The sequence below is a fragment of the Balaenoptera musculus genome, chromosome 1 (genome assembly GCF_009873245.2).
Source record: "Balaenoptera musculus isolate JJ_BM4_2016_0621 chromosome 1, mBalMus1.pri.v3, whole genome shotgun sequence".
Classification (NCBI taxonomy): Eukaryota; Metazoa; Chordata; class Mammalia; order Artiodactyla; family Balaenopteridae; genus Balaenoptera; species Balaenoptera musculus.
The window spans coordinates 55,569,773-55,593,330 of NC_045785.1; positions in this window are offsets into that span (position 1 = coordinate 55,569,773).

Genomic DNA, 23,558 nt, shown 5'->3' on the forward strand with positions numbered 1-23,558 from the left:
CCAGAGAGAACTGGCAGATGCGTGCTTTCCATCTCACAGTGGTCACTTCCATCTTCCAGTTTTTACTTCGCTGTAGCTACTTGGTGGAAGTGAGGTCATACATGGAAAATGAGCTCTAAGGAAGTCTAAAACCTGTAGCTTTGGGCTTTCCAGCCTCGATTGCTCAGTAAAGCACTTGACAAGGGGGTTGGAATGGAGTTGAGTGAGACATTCTCTATTATCTGCTGCACATACAATACTACTTTGTTCTTTCATACATTCCTCCTACTGTTTCTAGGCACAGTATTAGATGGTGGCAGTGGAGGGAAGTTGGGGAGCTGAGATGAAAACAATGGCCTGGTTTTTAATTATGATCTATGAACATCTTGAGATCAAACTTAGCAATCCACACAACTAAATTTGGAAACAAGTTTGAAATGGAGTTGTGGGAACACATCTTTTTTACACATACCGCAGGAAGTTGCTTTAAAAAAATCATCCCAAGTTAAATAATTTAAAATGTGTAGAAATCAAAAGGTTCACACAAGCACCATTAGCATTCATCGGAGACGGTGTTCCAATTCTTCTTTTTGTTCTCCACGACCACCACCAATCCAGTGACGAGTATCCCACTCCCTACCAGTATCTTTTCAGGGAATTAAACACCTATTATGTGGCTTCGTTTTCTTTCAGAAATGAAAATGTACTGATTGAAAACCTTTTCATCAGACACTTAATCTCTCATTCTCAATGAGTTCCTTTTTTATTAGCACTTAAACATGATCAAGTCTCTCATTTAAAGAAAAATGATCCTTCCTCTTAACCCCATGTTTCCCTCGAGCACCACCTTCCTCCTCTCTGCCCTTCACAGCCACAAGTCTGACGTGTGCTTGCTGTGATGGCTGTCCCCGCCTCCTCACCTCCCTCGCACTCTCAGCGCCGTTCCGTGACTCCTTCCCCACGCTTCTGCTCAAACCATCCTTGGAGAGCTCATCACACTTTCCCCAAAATCCAGTGGACAATTTTATGGCCTTATTTTTCTTGGTCTCTCAACAGATTCAAAAACAGTTGAACACTTCTTTCTTCTTTTTTATTTAATTTTATTTTATATTGGATTATTATTATAAATTTTATATTTATATTGGATTATTGGATTATTTATATTGGATTATATTGGATTATATTTTATATTGGATTATTATATTGGATTATATTGGATTATATTATTATATTGGATTTATATTGGATTATATTGATTTACAATGTTGTGTTAGTTTCAGATGTACAGCAAAGTGATTCAGTTATACATATACACATATCCATTCTTTTTCAGATTCTTTTCCTGTATGGGTTATTGCAGAATACTGAGTAGAGTTCCCTGTCCTATACAGTAGGTCCTTGTTGATTATCTATTTTACATATAGTGGTATATATCTGTTAATCCCAAACTCCTAATTCATCCCTCCCCCACACCTTTCCCCTTTGGTAACCGTAAGTTTGTTTCCGAAGTCTGTGAGTCTGTTTCTGTTTTGTAAATAAGTTCATTTGTATCATTTTTTTACATTCCACAATACTTCTTTCTTTTTCAAATACTCCTTGGCTCTCAAGACCATATATTCTCCTGGTTTTCTTCCCACCTCTTTTGTAGTTTGTCTCCAGCACACTTACAGATGGAATAAAATGCTAAATGGGACTTGCCCTGGTGTCTCAAATTTAAGCTGAAACCCAAGGCTAGAAACAAACAACATGTACCTCCAAATTCAGAACAGAAGTATTGATATTATAACTTGCTAAGAGTAGACAGATCTTATCCTGTGCTCAGCTCAGCTAGAGAATCGCTAGAGGAAGAGGATTTTTTGGAAGAGAGTGGCTGGCCGAATTGGGAGTGCAGCAGCACTTTTTCTCTCCTTCCATAGAGGGGTAAGGGGCAGACTACCTCATCTCAAGCCAAGTGAGAGAGGCAGTAAGTGAACACTCAGAGAAATTTAGGCTGAGTGCTTTCCAGAAATGAACACTGGCCTCTTACTCCCCGCTGAAATGCAAAAACTTCTTGTTTTACTTCTAGGATCATACTAGAGCCAAGCCCAGTCTTATGGAGAGCCTGACATGGGCTTCAAAGAGTTTAAAAGTCTATGTGATAAAGACAGAAACTGCCCGGAAAGGCTCTGTCAGCGGAGGGGGCAGGGAGGATGGAGAGAGATAGTGGGGGCAGCCCATGTTACCGGGGTTTGGAATATTTCCTCAAGCCAACTGGACCAAATGGGGATGTGTCAGTCATTAGGGCTGTTTGAAAATTTTCCAATTCTTCTCTTTATCAGGGCATGTGGATGATACTTCCTCACTCTCCTTCAAGTTAGAGTTGGATAGATACCTAGCTTTAGCCCATGAAATGTGAGCAGAAGATATGTGTCACTTCTGGGTAGAAGCTTGAAGAGTCAGCACAGGGTTTGCCATGTTTTTTTCCACCTGACGTGGTGATCACAGAAGCGTGAGTCAAGAGGGAGACTCTATCCGCCTGGGTTCCTGCATGACTACAATAAATAGAGCCCCCTGCTAACCCACGATGGGCACCTAGATGAGTGACAGTAAATTTCTACTGATTCAGGGGCTGTTGTAGCATAACCTGGCCTATCTTGACTAATACAGGAAAGCGGCACAAACTTGCAAGAATCCAACTCAGGAAGGGGGCTGTGTGGGACTTGGTTACCCAGCAGAAAAAAAGATGGCGGTTGAGGGGAGTTGTGAGAGGTCATTTGGATAATGGATTTTCTGAGTTAAGGAAGAACACACTGTAGATATTCCCAGGTGTTTGGGGGAAGATGAGGGATAAGTGTCTTTAGAGAGCTTACAAAGTCCCCACGGGAGGAAGACCATTTTAACATCTGTCATGGGAAAGGGCAGTTGACAGACAACTACAAAAGAAACACTTTTGTTATGTTTTCTTTTATCCCATCTTCCTACATTAACCTGGAAGGAACTAAGAGCCGGAGAGGGGATGGGGGAAGTATGGTGCAAAAAGAGTGAAAGAACAGACCACACCCTTTCTCTACTCCATGACTAGGAAACTGTGTCGGGCTGGAGCTAGAGGAAGAAAGCTTGGACTGTATGAAGCTTTTATCTTTTTTGGGGGGACAGGGGGAGCTAATTGAAGTGTAGTTGATTTACAATGTTGTGTTAGGTTCAGGTGTACAGCAAAGTGATTCAGAGAGATATACATTATTTTTTTCAGATTATTTTCCATTATAAGTTATTACAAGGTACTAAGTATAGTTCCCTGTGCTATACAGTAGGTGTTTTTGGTTATCTATTTTATATATAGTAGTGTATATACATTAATCCCAAATTCCTAATTGGATGGAAGCTTCTTTTTTTTCTGGCCATGCCTTGCGGCTTGCGAGATATTAGTTCCCTGACCAGGGATCAAACCTGGGCCATGGCAGTGAAATCACCGAGTCCTGACCACTGGACCACCAGGCAGTTTCTCTGGATGGAAGCTTTTAGATGGGAGTTTTAATTTAAATTGGTCTGGACATTTTAGTATATGAAAATAGGACTATTTCAGTACAGAGAAGTTGAAAAAAATTAATGGAATATGCTCAAGATATTGTCCAGGGTGAAATGGTTTGAAGACATTGATGGAAGAAGAATGAAGCTATTTTCTGAGTATATCCTACCAAGTTCAACCAATTCAATAAACAAGTTCTGATTCCTCAAAAAAAATCTTAAATGTGGATAATCTTCAGGGTTTTATCTTAGGCCCTCTTCTCCCACACTACTTTCATATATTTACATGGCTGAAAATTTACATGGCTATGCTTTTTCCCAAACCTGTTTTTCAGGCACAGACCACTCTCCTGAGTTACAGAATTGATAGACACGATTTCTTGCTGGGCACTGGCACTCGAATAGATCTTGGGAATGCCTACTAACTGGACTCATTAACATCCACCTTGTGCCCTCTTAAACCACTTCTCCTCAGTGATCCCTTTCTGATTTCAGTGCCCAAGGTGGAACTCTTAACTTTTGCCCCTGCAAATCACCTAACATCCAATCAATCACCAAGTCCTTTCTGCTCTGCCTCCTAAATGCATCTCAAATCTGTTCACTTCTCTCCATTACCCCTGTAACTACATTGGTCTGAATCATCTTCCATCTCTCATAGGAAGAACTGCAGTGGTCTCCATCTGGACTCTCTGCTTCTAGTCTCACTGAATTCCAATCTATTATTTTCATTGTAACTACAAGTGATCCTTGTAAAATGAATTATTTGTCCAGCAAATACGTATTGCACGCCTATTGTGCACCAGGACCTTTTCTAAGTTCTGGGGATAGAAGCAGAGCACAAAACAGACAGAGTCCTTGTCCTCATGGAGTTTACATTCTAATGGGAAGAAGGTAGTATTAAACACAATTACCTATAACAGTCTTCAACAAAGGATTTCAAAAGCTGTAATTAGGTAGTCAAGTACACTTGGAACTTTTCTGCATATTATGTGTGTGTTATATTAAGAGAAATACAACATATTAATTTAGTGGGTTTAGGAGAATTTGTTGGGCCAATAAGAAAAGATACAAGATAAACAGACTATAAATTGTTTACATTTTTGCAATCACATAATTGAGATAAACTCAAAGTAGGAATTTGACAGCACGGAGCAGGAGGTCCTGCTCAGGCTCAGTTGCATAGGAACAATTCCCAGTTGCCTCTGTTACAGGCCTTGTATTCCCCTCACCCCTCCCATATTTTTTTTTTTTTTTTTTGTCTTTTTGACTGCATTGGGTCTTGGCCGCTGCACACAGGCTCCCTCCAGCTGCGGCAAGCGGGGGCCACTCTTCATTGCGGTGGCTTCTCTTGTTGCAGAGCACGGGCCCCAGGCACACGGGCTCAGTAGTTGCGGCACATGGGCTCAGTAGTTGTGGCTCGCAGGCTCCAGAGTGCAGGCTCAGTAGTTGTAGCTTAGTTGCTCCGCGGCACGTGGGATCCTCCCGGACCAGGGATCGAACCCGTGTCCCCTGCATTGGCAGGCAGACTCTCAATCAGTGTGCCACCAGGGAAGCCCATCCCATATTAATTAATGGTAGCTTAGTGAGAAGAACCACATGCAAGTGAAATAACCTATAATTAGGGTGGAGTTATCTCCAGAATTTCTAGGGATTGAAGACCTGTTATATCTCCCACAGATTTGATCATATCTAGTGTAAACAGACTAGGTCTTTTCAAATCTACTGTTCTGCCTGGTAGCATCACTTCCTAGAAGGAACCTTGGATTAGAAGACAGAAAAGCTTACTATCCTGATAGCTTTTTTTTTTCTCAAAACATAGCAGGTATTTATTAACATTCATTTCCCCATTAGTTTTTTTTTTTCTCATCTTCCACCCTACTTTTTTTTTGTACATCTTTATTGGAGTATAATTGCTTTACAATGTTGTGTTAGTTTCTGCTTTATAACAAAGTGAATCAGATATATGTATACATATATATATATATCCATATATATATATATATCCCCATATCCCCTCCCTCGTGAGCCTCCCTCCTACCCTCCCTATCGCACCCCTCTATGTGGTCACAAAGCACTGAGCTGATCTCCCTGTGCTATGCAGCAGCTTCCCACTAGCTATCTATTTTACATTTAGTAGTGTTTATATGTCAGTGTTACTCTCTCACTTCATCCCAGCCTCCCTTTCCCCGCCGTGTCCTCAAGTCCGTTCCCAACATCTGCATCTTTATTCCTGCCTTACCAATAGGTTCATCAGTACCATTTTTCTAGATTCCATATGTATGTGTTAGCATATAGTATTTGTTTTTCTCTTTCTGACTTACCTCACTCTGCATGACAGACTCTAGGTCCATCCACCTCACTACAAATAACTCAATTTCGTTCCTTTTTATGGCTAAATAATATTCCATTGTATATATGTGCCACATCTTCTTTATCCATTCGTCTGTCGATGGACATTTAGGTTGTTTCCATGTCCTGGCTATTGTAAATAGTGCTGCAATGAACATTGTGGTACATGTATCTTTTTGAACTATGGTTTTCTCAGGGTATATGCCCAGTAGTGGGATTGCTGGGTCGTATGGTAGTTCTATTTTTAGTTTTTTAAGGAATCTCCATACTGTTCTCCATAGTGGCTGTATCAATTTACATTCCCACCAACAGTGCAAGAGGGTTCCCTTTTCTCCACACCCTCTCTAGCATTTATTGTTTCTAGATTTTTTGATGATGGCCATTCTGACAGGTGTGAGGTGATACCTCATTGTAGTTTTGATTTGCATTTCTCTAATGATTAGTGTTGTTGAGCATCTTTTCATGTGTTTGTTGGCCTCCTGTATGTCTTCTTTGGAGAAATGTCTATTTAGGTCTTCTGCCCGTTTTTGGATTGGGTTGTTTGTTTATTTTGATACTGAGCTGCACAAGCCGCTTGTATATTTTGGAGATTAATCCTTTGTCAGTTGCTCCATTTGCAAATATTTTCTCCCATTCTGAGGGTTGTCTTTTTGTCTTGTTTATGGTTTCCTTTGCAGTACAAAAGCTTTTAGGTTTCATTAGGTCCCATTTGTTTATTTTTGTTTTTATTTCCATTTCTCTAGGAGGTGGGTCAAAAAGGATCTTGCTGTGGTTTATGTCATAGAGTGTTCTGCCTATGTTTTCCTCTAAGAGTTTCACAGTGTCTGGCCTTACATTTAGGCCTTTAATCCATTTTGAGTTTATTTTTGTGTGTGGTGTTAGTGAGCTTGGGTTGCAAATTGATATCTTGATGCCTCATTGCCTTCACAGCTGGCGACAACCCAAGAAGTGTCAAGCCTCCCCAAGGGGAGTAAGGAAGATATCATAATAGACTAGGTTTGCTACAGCAACCAGCAACCTCCAAATTTTAGTGGCTCAACGCATACAATAACAAATACACGTATTTGTTATTCACACTGAGCCTGTTGTAAAGCAGACAAAGACATGCTCTGTTTCACATAGTCAATCAAGGCCCCATGTGGTGGAGGTTCTACTATCTAGAATGTTGTTGGCCCCCTTGTTCACCCTTCATTAGCTTCTACTAGCTATACAGCCTAGATTATTTAAAGGGGATCCAGGAAGCAAAGCCTTTCATATACTCAGGTAGGAAAGCAGTAGTGGATTTTGGTAAGCATTAGGGAGTCTTCTACCTAAGCCCACAGTCACTTTGTTCAGAAAGCCTTTTCTTACCAACATTCACCAGTTTCCAGGTAAGATGTTGCTTTGATATGTTTCCATAGTACTTTTACATCCTCTGACATTATCAGCAGTAGTCCCCCCTTATCCACAGTTTCACTTTCCACAGTTTAGGTCACCCATGGTCTGAAAATATTAAATGGAAGATTCCAGAAATAAATAATCCATAAATTTTCAATTGTGTGCCATTCTGCATAGTATGGATGAGATCTCCAGCCATCCTGCTCCATCACACCTAGGACGTGCATCATGCCTTTGTCTAGCAGATGCTGCCTGTTAATCCTTCAGTAGCCATCTCAGGTATCAGATCAACTGTTTGCAGGACCTCAGCGATTATGTTCAAGTAACACTTATTTTACTTAATCTTGGCCCCAAAAGCACAAGAGTAGTACAGCCGGCTGTTTGGATGTACTAAAGAGTAGCCATAAAGTTCTTCCATTAAGCGGAAAGGTGAAAGTTCTCGACTTAATGAGGAAAGAAAAAAAGTGTTTGCTGAGGTTGCTAAGATCTGTGACAGGAGCAAATCTTCTCTCCATGAAATTGTGAAGTAGAAAAAGAAATTCATGCTAGTTTTGCTGTTGTACCTCACACAGCAAAAGTTGCAGCCACAGTGCCTGGTAAGAGCTTAGTTAAGATGGAAAAGGCATTAAATTTGTACAATAAGATGTTTTGAGAGAGAGAGAAAGACTACATTCACATAACTTTTACTACAGTGTATTGTTAAAATTGTTCTATTTTATTATTAGTTGTTGTCATTAATCTCTTACTGTGCCTAACTTAGAAATTAAGCTTTATCATAGGTATGTATTTATAGGAAAAAACAGTATATAAAAGGTTTGGTTCTATCCAGAGTTTCAACATCCACTGGGGGGTCTTGGAACGTACCCTCCATGGATAAGGGGGGCAACTGAACATATTATTTTACTTCTTGTCTAATTGTCATCTTAAAAAAATAATAATGAAATAAAATAAATTGTCGTCTTGCCTTCTTAGATCTTGTCCTCACCTACCCGCCTCCTAAAACGCACTTGCCCTTCTACTTCACCTGGCTAACTCATATTTATCTGGTAGGTCTTAGTGAAAACTACTTTCATTAGTCACGGGAAAAAGATATAATGTGAACCATAGTTCACATTAACCATAGTTTTTCACCTTACAAAATTTTTAAGTAAGGGAATTAGGGCTCCTCGGAAGGTATCTGATACCAGATCTCAGAGGAGGAAAGAGCAAGAAGAGTCAAATACATCTTGTTGACAAAAACTGAACATTTTTTTTGTTAATACCTAAATAAATGTTAACAATTGTACAGACAGGAGAGATTAGTCACTGGGCAAAAGGTGATAAATTTGGCATAAAAAATGACCACAGTAATTGGAAGGTATTGAGTCTGTCAAAGGAGACATGAGTCCATGGTAATTTTCAAAAGGTAGAAGTGATTTTTAAAAATCTGCTAAAAGGATGGTTTGAGATTTTAAAAATATTTATTTATTGAACAAATGAATGAGTTGTATTTTGATTAAAATAGAAAATGGTCATTAACATGAAAATAAGCAGTTGCAACTTAGAGAATGTGTTTACTCGTTGTATTAAAAAAAACACAAGAGGGGACTTCCCTGGTGGCGCAGTGGTTAAGAATCCGCCTGCCAATGCAGGGGACAAGGGTTCGAGCCCTGGTCCGGGAAGATCCCACATGCCGTGGAGCAACTAAGCCTGTGTGCCACAACTACTGAGCCTGCGCTCTAGAGCCTACGAGCCACAACTACTGAGCCCATGTGCCACAACTACTGAAGCCCGCACGCCTAGAGCCTGTGCTCCACAACAAGAGAAGCCACTGCAATGAGGAGCCAGCGCACCACAACAAAGAGTAGCCCCCGCTCAATGCAACTAGAGAAAACCCAAGCACAGCAACGAAGACCCAATGCAGCCAAAAAATAAATAAATAAATAAATAAATTTATAAAAAAAAAAAACAAAGAACCACAAGAATTTTTAACCTTTGTATCAGACTTATAAAAAAAATTGATTTAAGCTGTAGCAGAGGGATTTGTATATTCAAAGAAGAAATTCCTGGCTGTGCTCATTGTTAAACGCTAGAGTGAGGTTGTTGACTCTTTCTCGGGAAGCTTTTTCCTCTCTGGGTGTTTATGTACAATTCTGCCCGAAGGCAGGAGAATACAGCACAGCTGATTTCCTAAAACTCCTTCAGGCGTTCTGCTCTCTAAGGTGGTCATTATGAGGCAGATATAGATATGCTTGTGCTGTGTTAGACTCAATTCAGTGAAAACTTGGGTGAGCTTTGTGAATGGACATTCCATAAGTGAAATATTTACAGTTGTGTTAAGTATGCATTTGCATCAAAGACGTAGGTTCCTGTAATTATGAGCACCTGGGAAACTTCAACAGTATGTATGGAATTAGCACTAACCTACTTAACTGAGGTTTTCTTTATCATGCCTTATCTTGGAATCTTTTTCTGTGAAAGAAATGAGTTCGCCAGCTGAAAAGTATATTAGGAAAAAGGTCTGTGCTCATGTGAAAACTATTCTAGAATCGTACAACTTCAAAGGTTGGGTTTCTCTTACTGGATGAAGAAAAGCAAAATGCTGCCCATAAATGGACAATTGAGTGCAAAAGCAGAAGGGGTAATGAAATATTACAACCAAAAAAGAAATGGAAGAGCTGGCAAGAGGACTGGAATACAGCAAAATGGAGGGATGTAAAATTAGCTGAAAACAGAGGCAGTTGTAGAAAAATTCCTTTGAGTGGGTAGCTCAAATGCTAATGATTCTGATAAAAATCCAGGCTTTGACTAGAGAAAACTAGGTATTTAGATCCAGCAATATATTTGGGAAGGTATGGGGAGAACTAACTTGAAAAACCGCACCTCAGTTGGCTCAGAGGGGAGGTGGAAATGTAGAATCTGTGAAGGAAAGTTTAATATGTTTTTTTTAAAGCTGTCTGCTAAATGAGACCAGATAATTTATGCATTGACGATGTGAAGCACTTGTTAGCTTGGCTTCAAAAGCAATAATTGTCCAAGGACTGTAATCCATTACTAATCAGTGACAAAGACTGTTGTCAGAACTGAGCTAATTAGATATGGTCTTAAAAGTGTGTTTGAATGCCAAATTCCAGTATAGATTGACAAACATAGCATGGAAATGTGCCAGGGGCAGGGGACTAAAGGAATAAAACTGAAGTGAATTAAACAAGATGGCAGAAGAATAAAACAGAAGGATGAACATATATCAAAGTTTGTAGGGAGTTCTAAACATATCAAAATTGAACAATTTGTCTCAGTTTGGGTCCTCCAAGAAGCAAGACCCCAAAATAGAATGAGATGGGAAGGAAATGTATTGAGGGAAATGCTTGTGAAGGAGGAAGGGAGCAGGAGTACTTGGGGTGGGCTCCCTGTGGAAGGACAGAGGAAAGGAAGGAGGGTCTTGCGGAAGGAGCCCCAGACCGCAGCGCAGCACGGCGGATGGCAAGCGCCCTAGCCAAGGTTGCCCATCGGAGCAGTCATGTGCTGGGGAGAAAGGGCTCAGCTCTAGTAGTGCCGCTGTGCTCAGGCATTAGCTGGGAGCAGCCTGCGGGGAGCCTGGCTTGAGCGTGAATGCTGTGCCCATTCACAAAATGCAGCAGCTAGAGTTGGTCAGCCGACCACACTCCTTACAGCAGGTTGTTTGGAAGGGAGATCTGAATGGCGGACACGCACGGCTGCTCTGGCCCACCCCTCACGCCTCCCAGCTACACTTTTCCACATGTTTGGGGAAGAGCTCTTCCACGGCTCCTGTGAGCCTCTCTTCCTGCAAGGAAACTTTCAAGAGGGAGATTAGGGGGATAAACTATACTCCAAGATGCTGTAGCTGGTTTCAGCTGGAACTGGTGTTCACAGTCTCCCCACTCCCTCTGAATTCCCCCCACCCTCAACTCATCTCTGTTGTTCCTGGTGGCTTATCTGGTGGTATGACCCAAACCTTCATTCCTGAGGGAACTGATTCTGTGGAAATCATACCTTCTCAGGCCAACATTGCTACACACGTCCATTCACCGTTCTAATGGTCAAGAAATTTATCAACAGGCATCGAAATGGATCACCTTGTTGAAATGCAGCCTACTACCTCCGATTGTTCTGAGTCTGCTACCCTGGTGAAGATGGTGACTTCTCGTCTTGCCTGCTGGTTACTGGATGCAAGGAGTCCAAATGCTCAGGCAGCAGCCATAGCCTGTAATTAAGTCGAACCATGGCTGTCCCCCTGGCAAGAGTATGCTCCTTTAGGGGAAGAGAACCTCACCCCCTCTGAGGTCAGAGTTGTAGGGATAGGAAGCAAAATGTCCTCTAGTGTCATAGAGAGTAATGATAAGTGGACCACAACTGCCTCTACCCTTGGATTCCTGTGCCTGTATATTCTTTCATTTGGAGACCCAGTGGCACATAGGGGGTCTCTGATTTAATGTATATACTGTATCCTGAATGATGTCACCTACCCTTGCAGAGTATTGCCTTTGAGATTGTACTTCAGCTGTGCTTTAGTCAGCTGTTCCAACATTCTGTCAGGCTGGCTACTTAATGATGATGAGGGATCACTGGATTCCCTGGTCAAGGGCCCAGTCTTGCAGCTCCTTCACTGTGAAGTGGTTTCCCTGGCCAGATGCTATGCAGTGTGGAAATTCATGCCCATGAATCAAGCATTGTGTACGTTCTTGGATAGTGAGGCTCTTCAGGCAGAAAAGACAAACCCAGACCTAGAATAGGTATCAATTGGTGCAAGGATGAACTGCTGGCACTTCCTGAACAGATGAGCTCAGTGACACCAAGTGGCTGTTGGTCTCCCTGAGGACTAATGCCAGATTGGGACTCAGTGTTGTCCTCTGTTGCTGATAGGCTGGATATTCTGAAGCAGCAGTAGTTAGATTGACCTTAGTAAGTAGATATTCATGCTGTGTGGGCCCCTACATAGACACCATCTTTGATACCATAGCAATTTTATTCATGTGCCCGTTGTGTCACTTCTGGGATGGCCAATGATGAAAGCTGGCTAACGTTGACTAGTCAAGTAATTTTAACTAGTTGGTTCTTCAGTGCCTTTTCCAAGGTAGATGCTCTCTGCTGAGTATTGTAATACAAAAATCTTCACACTTCATGTCTATTCCCATATGTTTGTCCACATGTTTCCACTGCAGACCTCATCTCTCAAATTCCAGGAGTAGGAATGTTTGAGCTACAGGCTACACTTGCTGCTACACAGGCTACACTTTATGCTCCAGTTTCTCCTCAAAGCTGACAGCCTTCCATGTCACGAGGTCTACAGGCTGGAATATAATTAATACACTTCCAGTATTAGGTGTAGATCAGATTGCCTCCTGAACCCAAAGAAATCCACCAGGTGTTGTGCTTCCTTGTTTGCCCCAGGAGATATAAGGTGCAGCATTTGTCTTATACTTTAGAGGAGATGTCCTGGCTTGCCCCTGGTCAAGGAACTCAAAAACTTTTCTGAAGTGGCAGGTGCCTGAAGCTATATGAGTTTTTTATCTCCCACCTTCTGATGCTCACATACCTTACCAAGGCCTCCAGCACAAAACCCAACTTTTGCTTGTCCTGCCAGATCAGCATCATACCACTAATGCTTTGGATCAATGTGATGATATAGACTCTTTGAACTATGTTATGACAGTGTCCGGAGAGTTAACACAGCCCTGAAGCAAAACCATAAGTGAATCTTGTTGTCCATTCCACGTCAAAGTGAACTATTTCTGATCCTTTTTTACTGATTGGTATAGAAGAGAATGCAATCATCAGATCAATAGCTGCATATGACACAATTGAGGGCTTCACGATCAGCTTTACCATCAACAAGTCTGGCACAGCAACTGCAATGAAGCTACTACTTGGTTAAGATTACGGAAATCTGTAGTCATTCTCCAGGATCCATGTGGTTTCTGTAGGTGTCAGACTGGTGAATTAAATAGAGATAGGATAGGGACTACCACCATGCAGCCTTTAAATCTTTAATGGTAATTGTATTAGTCAGGGTTCTCCAGAGTAACAGAACCAAGAGAATATCGATAGATGATGATAGATAGATAGAGAGAGAGAGAGAGAGAGAGAGAGAGAGAGACTTATTTTTAATAAATATATTTTAATAAATACATTTTTTAATTAATTTTTTAAAAAAATTTAAAGAGATTTCTTTGGCTCATGTAATTGTGGAGGCTTGGAAATCCAAAATCTGATGGAGGAGCTCAGCAGGCTGAAGACTCAGGACCAAAACTAGACCAAGTTCTAGTCCAAAGGCAGTCAGCTGACAAACCAAGAAGAGCAGATGTTGCAGAGGAAGTCCAAAGGCAGTCTACCGGCATACTTCCCTCTTGCTCAGGGGAGATCAGCTTTTTGTTCTATCATCAGTTTTCAACTGATTGGATGAAGCCCATCCACATTATGGAGGGCAATCACCTCTACTTAAGTCTACTGATTTAAATCGAAATCTTATCCAAAAATACCCTGACAGAAATATCTAGAATAATGTTTGACCAAATATCCAGGCACCACAGCCCAGCCAACTTGACACATAAAGCTAACCATCTCAGTGGTACTAATCTCTGCCTCCGTTTCTGGAATGCAATATTATTTTTGATTCACTATCCTTGGCTTGGGAAAGTGGTATTTTCAGAGGCTTTCTTTTGGCTTTCCCCAATATAATGGTTCTCACCCGGCTAGCCAAGTTCCTAAATGAGTCAAACTGCCATGAATGTGAACCCTAATTTTTCACCAAGATGGGTGAAATGATCCTCAACTGAGTTCACGGACCCAGTGGACCCACCGTAAGCTGGACTTCAGCCAGACTGCTTATGTTACTGGGTCCCAACTCTAACAGGGGATCCTGAGGACACTTTAGGTTTTCTGGTATCAATGTCAACTTTGAAAATATGTTCAAAGTCCTCAATATGTGTGGTTTTCCTTTTTCAAGGGTGTAGTCATCCACGTATATGGCTGTAGGTCCCTTTAGGGCGGGACTGGGGAAATCCTTATAGTTAATACTTGTCATGGTCTTGCAGGCTTCTTCCTGCTTGAGACACAACCATCTCTCAGTCACTGCGTTCTGGGTCTGAAAATTGTCTCAGGTCCAGAAACTGAGTAATGAATAATGAATTTTTATTGGGGCAACTACCCTTATCCTGTTTTTCTGTTCTTGCCTGTTTCTGATTATAGATGTTAAATGGCACTCTCATTGCTTGCCCTTCTGTTTTGCCCTTAGGGATGCCAGATTCTGTTAGCCATTTCTGTACCTTCCTGTTGGTCAGGCCCCCTTAACCACCAGCTTTTCCAGTCTTGCTGGTAGTTATAATAATGGTTGCCCCCTGGCTTCTTTTGGCTTGGTTATGTGGTTTCTGTTATTTTGGAGTGCGATCATCCCTGTTGCTATTAACAAGCTCAAATTTGTGGCAGCTTCATCCCTGGCCTGTATGGAGAGCCACCACTGCACTTTTAATGATGCTGGTGTCTCTCTCACCAGTGCATTCCTGATGGCCTTGGAGAACAATGTGTTCTCTGGGCTCTGCTGTGGAAACATAATCTTCTGATGGGGCCTCTGGTCTCACGCTATGAATCCATTATGATTCACCCCTTCCCACAGCCTTTTTATTCCTTCCTCTACTATCTGCCATGGCAACTCAGGCATTTCCACGTCAGCATGGCCACCACCTTTTCTGGGCTTCTAAGAGCCAGACTTCCTTACAGTGAGTTTGTCCCATCCCATGGGCAGAGGAGGTTCCTTGTAATGGTGTCAAATCCCATTTTCAAGAAAATGTTCCAAGTCAAACAGGTGCTCTGTCTCTCACACTGTGCCTGTTACTGTGTCATTACTTCTCAGTTTCTCATTAACGCTCCGTAGGCATCAGTAGAACTTTGGAATAACCAGCCAACACCACTACACTTGTAGGCATTATTCTCCCCATATCTTTCAAATGCCTACATCTTCAAACCAGCAAAGCTGTTCCCCTATCCCAGGACACACTCCCAGGTCATCACCAGTGACATCTTCAGCAATTGTGGAGCAGCCTTTTGCCAAGGACTACCCATTCCCCACATTGCACCCAGGATGAGGTCCTACTTGCAGGCCAAGTATGAGTAAACAGTCCTCAAACCTAATTTTATTGCCTGCTTTCTTGGGCCATGTTTTACTGACTGTGTCAGGTTTCCTGCATAGCAGACACCAAGCCAAAATTAGATGCGCAAAAGATGTATTGGGGCAACATCTGCGAGGCATAAAGGGGAGGGGAACACGAGTAGGCAGGGAGAGACTGTAAACCACAAAGCAGGTCAGACACTTGTGAAAGGAGAGAGGGAAGGAGAGACAATTGGGTAGGAAGAGCCCCAGGCTGCCACTGTACAGCTCTGAGAAAGTCTTGGCCAGGTGATTGGGGCATCCGGGGCAAAGACTACCCACTAGAGGAATCTGTAGGAAGCAGGAATGGCCTGGCTACGGTACCCCACTGCGTTTAGTCATTGGCTGGGAGCCTTCTGGGGAGGAAAACGGCCTCAGTGTGAATGCTGCAGACCTGGAGGTGCAGTGGCTAGCTGGAAGTTGTCAGCCAACTACAGTTCACACGCTAATTGAAGGGAGAGCTGAGTGGCACACCTCCACAATCAAGTCTAAGTGGCAGGAGCAGGAAGAAAAGAAGCCAAGGCCAGGAGGCCGCATGGAAAATAGAATGGGAGACTACCAAGGAGCTTTGTGGATAAGCATGGGCATGTGCAAAGTTACCTTTGTTTACATGTATATGGGTCTGGTGGGCTGGTTAATGTTACCACAGGCATGAATGAGTCCATGCAAGTATACAGGCTGCCATGGGAAATGAGCATTGACAAGGAAGGAGACAAAAAAACCTATGAAAAGCAGACATCAAAATTAAGAAGGTGTAGCTTTATGGGACCATTTAATATAGGAGGAAATCATCCTATAATCTTCAGTATGCCTAGAGGGCAATCACTCTATTATTCAAATCATCACGAAAAGGATAATTCATGTTGAATACCATCTGTTTTATGAAGAAAATACGTACTCCTTTAATACGTACACATGCACTTTAATAAGATTTTCAACAAAATGAATTTTTAAATGTCACTTACTTAAATGGTAAGTTCCTCCATTCTACACAAAAACTTAATAATAATTTTAAAAGATTTCTTTCCCTGCCAGATAGCTGGGTTATACTTTATATATATTATCTTTCAAATATTCATGCTGCCTGTTTCATGGCTTTTTCTATAATTTTATAGCAACCATTTTTTAAAATTACATTTTTGACAGAAAGTATACTACTTCCTTAGGCTTCCATAATTCAGCAAGCAGAGTGCCAAAAGAATCTTAACTTCAATGGCAAAGAATACAATTCTTTTTGTATTATTTAATACAATTCAAGGTTCAAGAGAAATGTTTGTAGTTTACATACTAACAACTTTCAAATTATCTTTCATAATTTTGAAATAAAAATAAATCTAAATTATAGTAAGAGTTTATAAATATTTTAAAGATGTGTTTAGACATAACAAAAGGAAAGTTTATAAATGATATTTTGTGGCTATATTAAAACTAAGAAAAGTAATTTGTATTAAGTAACATCATTTAGCTGTAGGTACTCATAGGCACTGGTTTTATTCTTTAATTTATTTTTTAAAATTTATTATTTTTTAATAAATTTATTTACTTATTTATTTATTTTTGGCTGCATTGGGTCTTCGTTGCTGCGTGCAGGCTTTCTCTAGTTGCGGCGAGCAAGGTCTACTCTTCGTTGCGGTGCGCTGGCTTCTCATTGCAGTGACTTCTCTTGTTGCGGAGCATGGGCTCTCAGTGCACGGGCTCCGTAGTTGTGGCTCGTGGGCTCTAGAGCGCAGGCTCAGTAGTTGTGGCACACGGGCTTAGTTGCTCCGCGGCACGTGGAATCTTCCTGGACCAGGGCTCGAACCCGTGTCCCCTGCATTGGCAGGTGGATTTTTAACCACTGCGCCACCAGGGAAGTCTTGCCACTGTGTTTTATGGCATAAAGTTAGATATGAGGCTATTACTTGCAGTTAAATTTGGAGTAGAAGCATTAATTTCTCTGTTATCATCAGCACTACCATCATCTGATCCATTTTACTCATCGTTATTACCATTATTACATATTTATATATGAGTAATAGTATTTGTAATACTACCACTATTATTACTGTCTCAACACCTTCTTGTTCCTCTCAGTGGCTACTCTAAATCTGAATGCAGTAAGAAAAGCACAGAATTTGGAGACAGATCTGGGGTGAGTTCTAAATTTGCCTAATATCAGCTGTGTGACTTAAATTCACTGTCAGTTGCCTATTGTATGACACAGGGACAATAATACCCACTCCAAACAGTGGCTGTGAGAATTAAATATATGTAAATCACCTGTGTGGACTATAAATTTTAACCTTAAAATCTTCTCACTATCAGAGGATGATCTCCTTTCTGCTTCATGGAGAAAATTAGAGGGTATAAAGTTTATCTCACCAATGCTTTTTCATAGATTTGTGTCTTGTCCCTACTGCTTTCTTGAAGTTGCTCTCATTCAGAGACACCAGGAGCTTCCCAAATGTGAAATCCAGTTCCCTCCTTTCAGTCTTCATTCTATTTGTCCTCTCTGCTGCATTGACATGTTGACCATTCTCCTTTTTGAAACATTTTGATTTCTTCGCTTCCCTGGAGCCTCTCTAGAGTTCATTTTCAATCTGTTTTGTTTCTTCTTTCTGATTTGGGGTTTCTTCTACAGCTGGTGTGTCATGGAATGCAAGGTCAGTAGCAGAAAGCAGTGAGTTGTGAGCAGGTTCAGCTTGTGATCCAAGAAGGAAGTCAAAAATCAACCAAGGTCAATACTGTGAAGACAAGGAGCCAAGGAGGGGGTGTGGTAGACGCTGTAAGGGAGAGCTGGTGCTAGAGAATGATTCAGGAGCTAAAGAATGGCCTAAGGTAACTGGAGATAGGAATATAGGGAGCTATACCTAATGTAATCCAACTATTTTTGCCTGATACCTTTTTCATTTTTACCTGGCTCTCTTTTCTTGGCCTGGGCACGTAAGTAATATAAGCAGAGTCCAACAGGACTACCAAGTACCTTCCACTTTTTTTCCTTCTGGCCTTTGAATGTTGTTCGCTGAGGTCCTATTTCTTGGACTTCTCTTTCAGTCTGCACACTCAGCCTGAGTGATCTCAACCAGCCTCAGTTTTAAACTACCTAGTTCTCTTACAAGTTTTAGTCTGTCGACTGGCTTTTTTATCTATATGTCTAAATCGGGCTTTACTTCCTAAACGGTTCCCTCTTTCAGCTGCAGTATCACCCCCATCTAATTTCTCATATTAGAAAGCATGCTATTCTTAACTTCTTTCTCTTTGCCAACATCCAATGAGACACCAAGATTTTAAAAAATAATTAATAATTATTTATTATTATTATGGCTGCCTTTTTATCTAGCCCTTGAGTTAAGCACTCTACTAAGCCCTTTATATATATTACCTCATCTAATCCTCGTGATGGCCTTTAAGAATAGCTTTATGGGGGGCTGTTATTATCTCTGTTTTAGAGATGAAGGGTCTGAGGCTTGGCATATTTGAATTATTCTCTCATGCTTTAAATAGCTCACTCTAGTTACACAGAATTGAATCCAGGTATTTTAACTCCAGATCCTGCTCTCTCCATCACTGGATCCTGCTTCTACTTTGCTCCACTGTGTTTCTCTCAGAAAAGTCTTATAAATCCAGCCCCTCCTCCAGCTACAATTACACCAGTTTACATACCTGGGCTCCAAAGCAGATGGATTTGCATTGGAATCCTGGGGTCCCTGCCTACTGTGTGACTTTGGACAGGTTACCCTCTCTGCCTTTCATTCCTCATTGATTAATAGGTATGTACTACCTATATCACAAGTTGAATATAGGTTTTAAAATTAAAAAATACAAAGAAAAAAAGAATAAAAGCTTAGGTAACCCATGTAAAGCTCTATACGCTTAATACACATAGGTTACTTAGGTAACCTGTGGAAAGCTTAATCCACTTGTTATTGTTATTATTATTCTCCAGTATAAGCCCTCAAATGTTTTCACTTTGTCTCAAAAGATTTCCAGTTGGTCTGCCCGACATAAGACGTGCTAAATTCATTCTCTCCATTATTGTCAGAATTATTTTTTAAAAAGCTAAGTCTGATCATGTAATTTCCCTGCTTAAGAGCCTCTGATACTCCTCTTCTACATGGGATTGCCTTTTATGCCATACTAAAGCAGTGACCTGAAATCAGATTTAAAAATAGACAGAAATAACCACCAATAATTTTGAAAATAAAGGCAAAAGTGAGCACATAGCTCCTGTTTTAAGAACAAGGTAATTATGTAGCTCATGATAATTACCTGTGGGTATTGGTAAATACGTTGCAGCTTGATAATTGTATTCCACTGCAGGTTCAGATTAGAATGTTCCTTAAATTTACCACAGAAGGTGCTATTTAAAGAGCCAGGCTAAAACCTGGAATGAGAGGAACTCTTTGGAATTATAGCAGCATTTCCAAATCTTTGCAATTTCCATCTGCTTCTTTTATGTGGCAATAATAATCAATTCAGTTAAATAATTTAAAATCAACAGATTCTATTATTTCCCTGAATTCCTGGAAAACAATTGAGTCAAAGTAATGAGGAAAGATAGTTGATTTGAAACCTGGAGCAGTGTTTATCAAAATATCAATTAGGACTCATTAGTGGCACATGAAATCAATTTAGTGTCACCCACCCCCCACCCCAGCAATTTTTTAAAAAATGGAATAGAATACAATTTAAAAAAAATACTACAGTATGCTGCATCATGGACGGGTATATTGTTCTGTGAAATCTCTGTTTCAGTTGTATGTATGTATGTTTACTGGCTTGTAATATAAAATATATTTCCCACTATGGCATATATTTCCCACTGGTTTGGGTCAAAAAAGTTTTAAAGCCACCACCCTACAGGACACAGCAATATCGTTCAAGGAGTGGGGTCAATTCCAAGTAGCCGCTTAACAAAATTGGTTTAATAACATGATAACATTGAAATCATATCCCACTTGGGACAAAAAAAAAAAGTTACATAATTATAATCCCAAGAGCATCATCAACACCTGATTCATTCACCAGACTTGGCTTCAAATAACTTTTAAGTAGTTCAAAAAATCAAACCCATCTCTAAGAGGTGAACATTCATTACCACAGAAACTATGCGGAAGAATTTGCCATAACTTCTGAAGTCAATACCAAAAAAGCAATTTGAGAAATATTTTCAGCAAAAGCAAAATCACTAAAATTAGACCCAGATCACTGTTTTCCAGGGCTGCTCCTGATGTTTGTTTGCATATTTATCACATTTAATTATAATTCTTGTATAATTTTTCCCAACAAGACTGAGCCCCTATCATACAGAAACTTTATTTTATTATTGCTGTATTCTTAGTGCCTTTATATATATTGTCCAGCACACAAGAGACATTTAAAAACGTTTGTCAAGAAAACGGTACTCATTTAGATAAATATATGTTCTCAGACTTAATGACTGAGTCAAGGTCAGAGCATATGCTAAGCCTATTCATGCTTCTTGCCCACTTTAAAGAATATACTTCTAAAGTCTCTCAGCTCTACAGAACAGCGCTTGATTGGAGCTTACAACTCATAACTTTTAATCAAAGGAATAAAATGTAGGAATTCCCTGGCCATCCAGTGGTTAGGACTCTGCACTCTCACTGCCAAGGGACTGGGTTCAACAATCCCTGGTGGGGGAACTAAGGTCCCACAAGGAACAAAATTTAAAACCAAAATAAGACATTACTTTGGGACTTCCCTGGTGGCGCAGTGGTTGAGAATCCACCTCCCAATGCAGGGGATATGGGTTCAATCCCTGCTCTAGGAAGATTCCACACGCCGTGGAGCAACTAAGCCCATGAGCCACAACTACTGAGCCTGCGTGCCACGACTAGAGCCTAGAGCCCTTGAGCCTAGAGCCTGTGCTCCTCAACAAGAGAAGCCACCACAATGAGAAGTCTGTGCACAGCAACAGAGCCCCAACGCAGCCAAAAAAAAAAAAATTTTTTTTTTAAAGATATTATTTTGATATCAAATTATCATGGATGCAAGCAGGGAAACAAGCAATGTTTGTGATGGGGAAAACTGAGGAAGGTAGTTTGGAAATACACATCAAAAATCTTCATATATACTTTTTCTTGTGAAGACATTTTGCTTCTAGTTCTTTACTCTATGGAAGAATTACAAATACGCAAATATGGACACAAGGATATTAATCTCAGTGTGGTGTACAATAAAGATGTCTAATACTAGGCAATTAGTTATGTAAATTACAGTAATTATTACAATAGAATATTATGCAGCCATGAAAAATAATGATGTTCAATTATCTTGGCATAGAAAGAGGCTCTGAAAATATGCTGTAAAAAGCAAGTAATAAAGCTGTGCACTGTAGAATATCATTTACATTTTTCTATGAGATGAAACTCATATGACATAATTAACCATTTTACACTGAACTATTCAGTGTCTACTTAGTACTTTCACAATATTGGGCAACTGCCACCTCTGTCCAATTCCAAAACATTTTCATCACCCCAAAACGAAACCTGTATCCATTAAGCAGTTGCTTCCCATCTCCCCCCTCCCCCAATCCCTGGTAACTACCAGCCTATGTTCTGTCTCTATGGATTTACTTATTTGGGAATATTTCATGTAAATGGAATCAAGTAACACGTGACCTTTTGTGTCTGATTTCTTTCATTTAGCATAATGTTTCGGAGATTTATCCACCTTGTATCAGTACTTGATTTTTTTTTTTATATAGCTGAACAATATTCCATTGTATGCATATACTATAGTTTATTCATTGGTAGATGGACTTTTCAGGTGGTTTCTACCCTTTGGCTATTGACAATAGTGCTCCTATGAACATGGGTGCAGTGCAGAATCATTTTAATCGTACAAGTATCTGTTGGCAGAGAATAAATGCAGGAATATCAGCAGTCATTATTTTGTGATGGAGATGACAGATGAGTCTTTTTACGTTATGAAGAGCGTTGGGCTTTAGAATTAAGCAACCTGCCTCTATTTCTTCACTTGTAAAGTGAAGAAAATAAAAACTACCTAATTGAATTACTGTGAAGAGTAAATGGAACATTTGTAAAGTACTTAGAAGTACATGGGGGCACAAGGTAGGTACTGAATACATAGTATGTTTTTTAAAAATCTTTTTTGTTTTTACTTTTTGGTGACATTTACTGAAAATATTTTCCCCCAACGGAATAACATGTTAAACAGGCTTTTTTTTTTTTTTTTTTTGGAGAGTGTATTTGCATGCTACACACTTAAGATGCATGTTCCTCTTTACTCATAGTCATTTGGGCTGGTGCCAGTCAAAGGCTGCCCAATTGTTTGATCTGATAACATCACTGTGACTTAACTCTACAGAGTAACTCTCCCTCCAAGTTTCAATTAAAATAATGTTCCAAGTAGCGTTTTCGCCAACCCTCTGCCACAGTTCCTCTTCCATTTTAGTCTTTGTTTCGGCACCCCTTTATATGCTGCATATGCAAGCATCAAGGTTTTACATTTTAGGAAACGTACAGAAGAAACGGAGGGACGGGTCAAGGGCACAGGCTTTCTCGTAGACACAGCTAGGAAAATACTTTGCGATCAGGTTTTTTCAAATATATAAAATTGCCTCCAGAATTCTTGCCTTTTTGTACTCCCTAGAAAACCTCAGATTTTATTTTTCATGGCAAACTCAAACTTCTCTGCCAGACGAGCACATCTTGAGCAGAGAAGAAGGGTCACCAATCGGAGCGGGCAGGGGCCTCCCCGGGTTTGGGGAGGCTGAATTCGCGTCTGCAGCCCCGGAGCCGCCCCAGCGCGGGAGTTTCGAGGGGAGCTCGGGGACAGCTGCGGTGTCACGTGGGGAGGCCGCGCGGGGACCGACGCCTGGGGCCCGAGTGCCCCCGGGGAAGCCGGTGCCAAAGGGCCGCATCCCCAGAGCCCAAACCTGGGCTTTCGCTAGGGCCTTGCAGGGAGGGGAGCTCGCCCGCCCGCCCGCGCCGGCACAGGTGTCCGGGTGGCGGCGCCGAGGCCCCCGCGGGCGGGGCGGGCTCGCCGGTGCGGGGGGCCCGGGGGCCCGAGGGGGAGGTTCCCGCGAGGTGGTTCTGGGCTCCTCCTCGGCGCTCAGGTTTCCTCTTCCCGCCCGCCGGCTGCTGGCTGCGGCGCCGCCTCCCTCCCCCTCCCCCCACCCGCTCCGCGGCCTCGGCCCGCCTCGCCCCCGCCCGGGCCTCCTCCGGCTCTCTCTCTC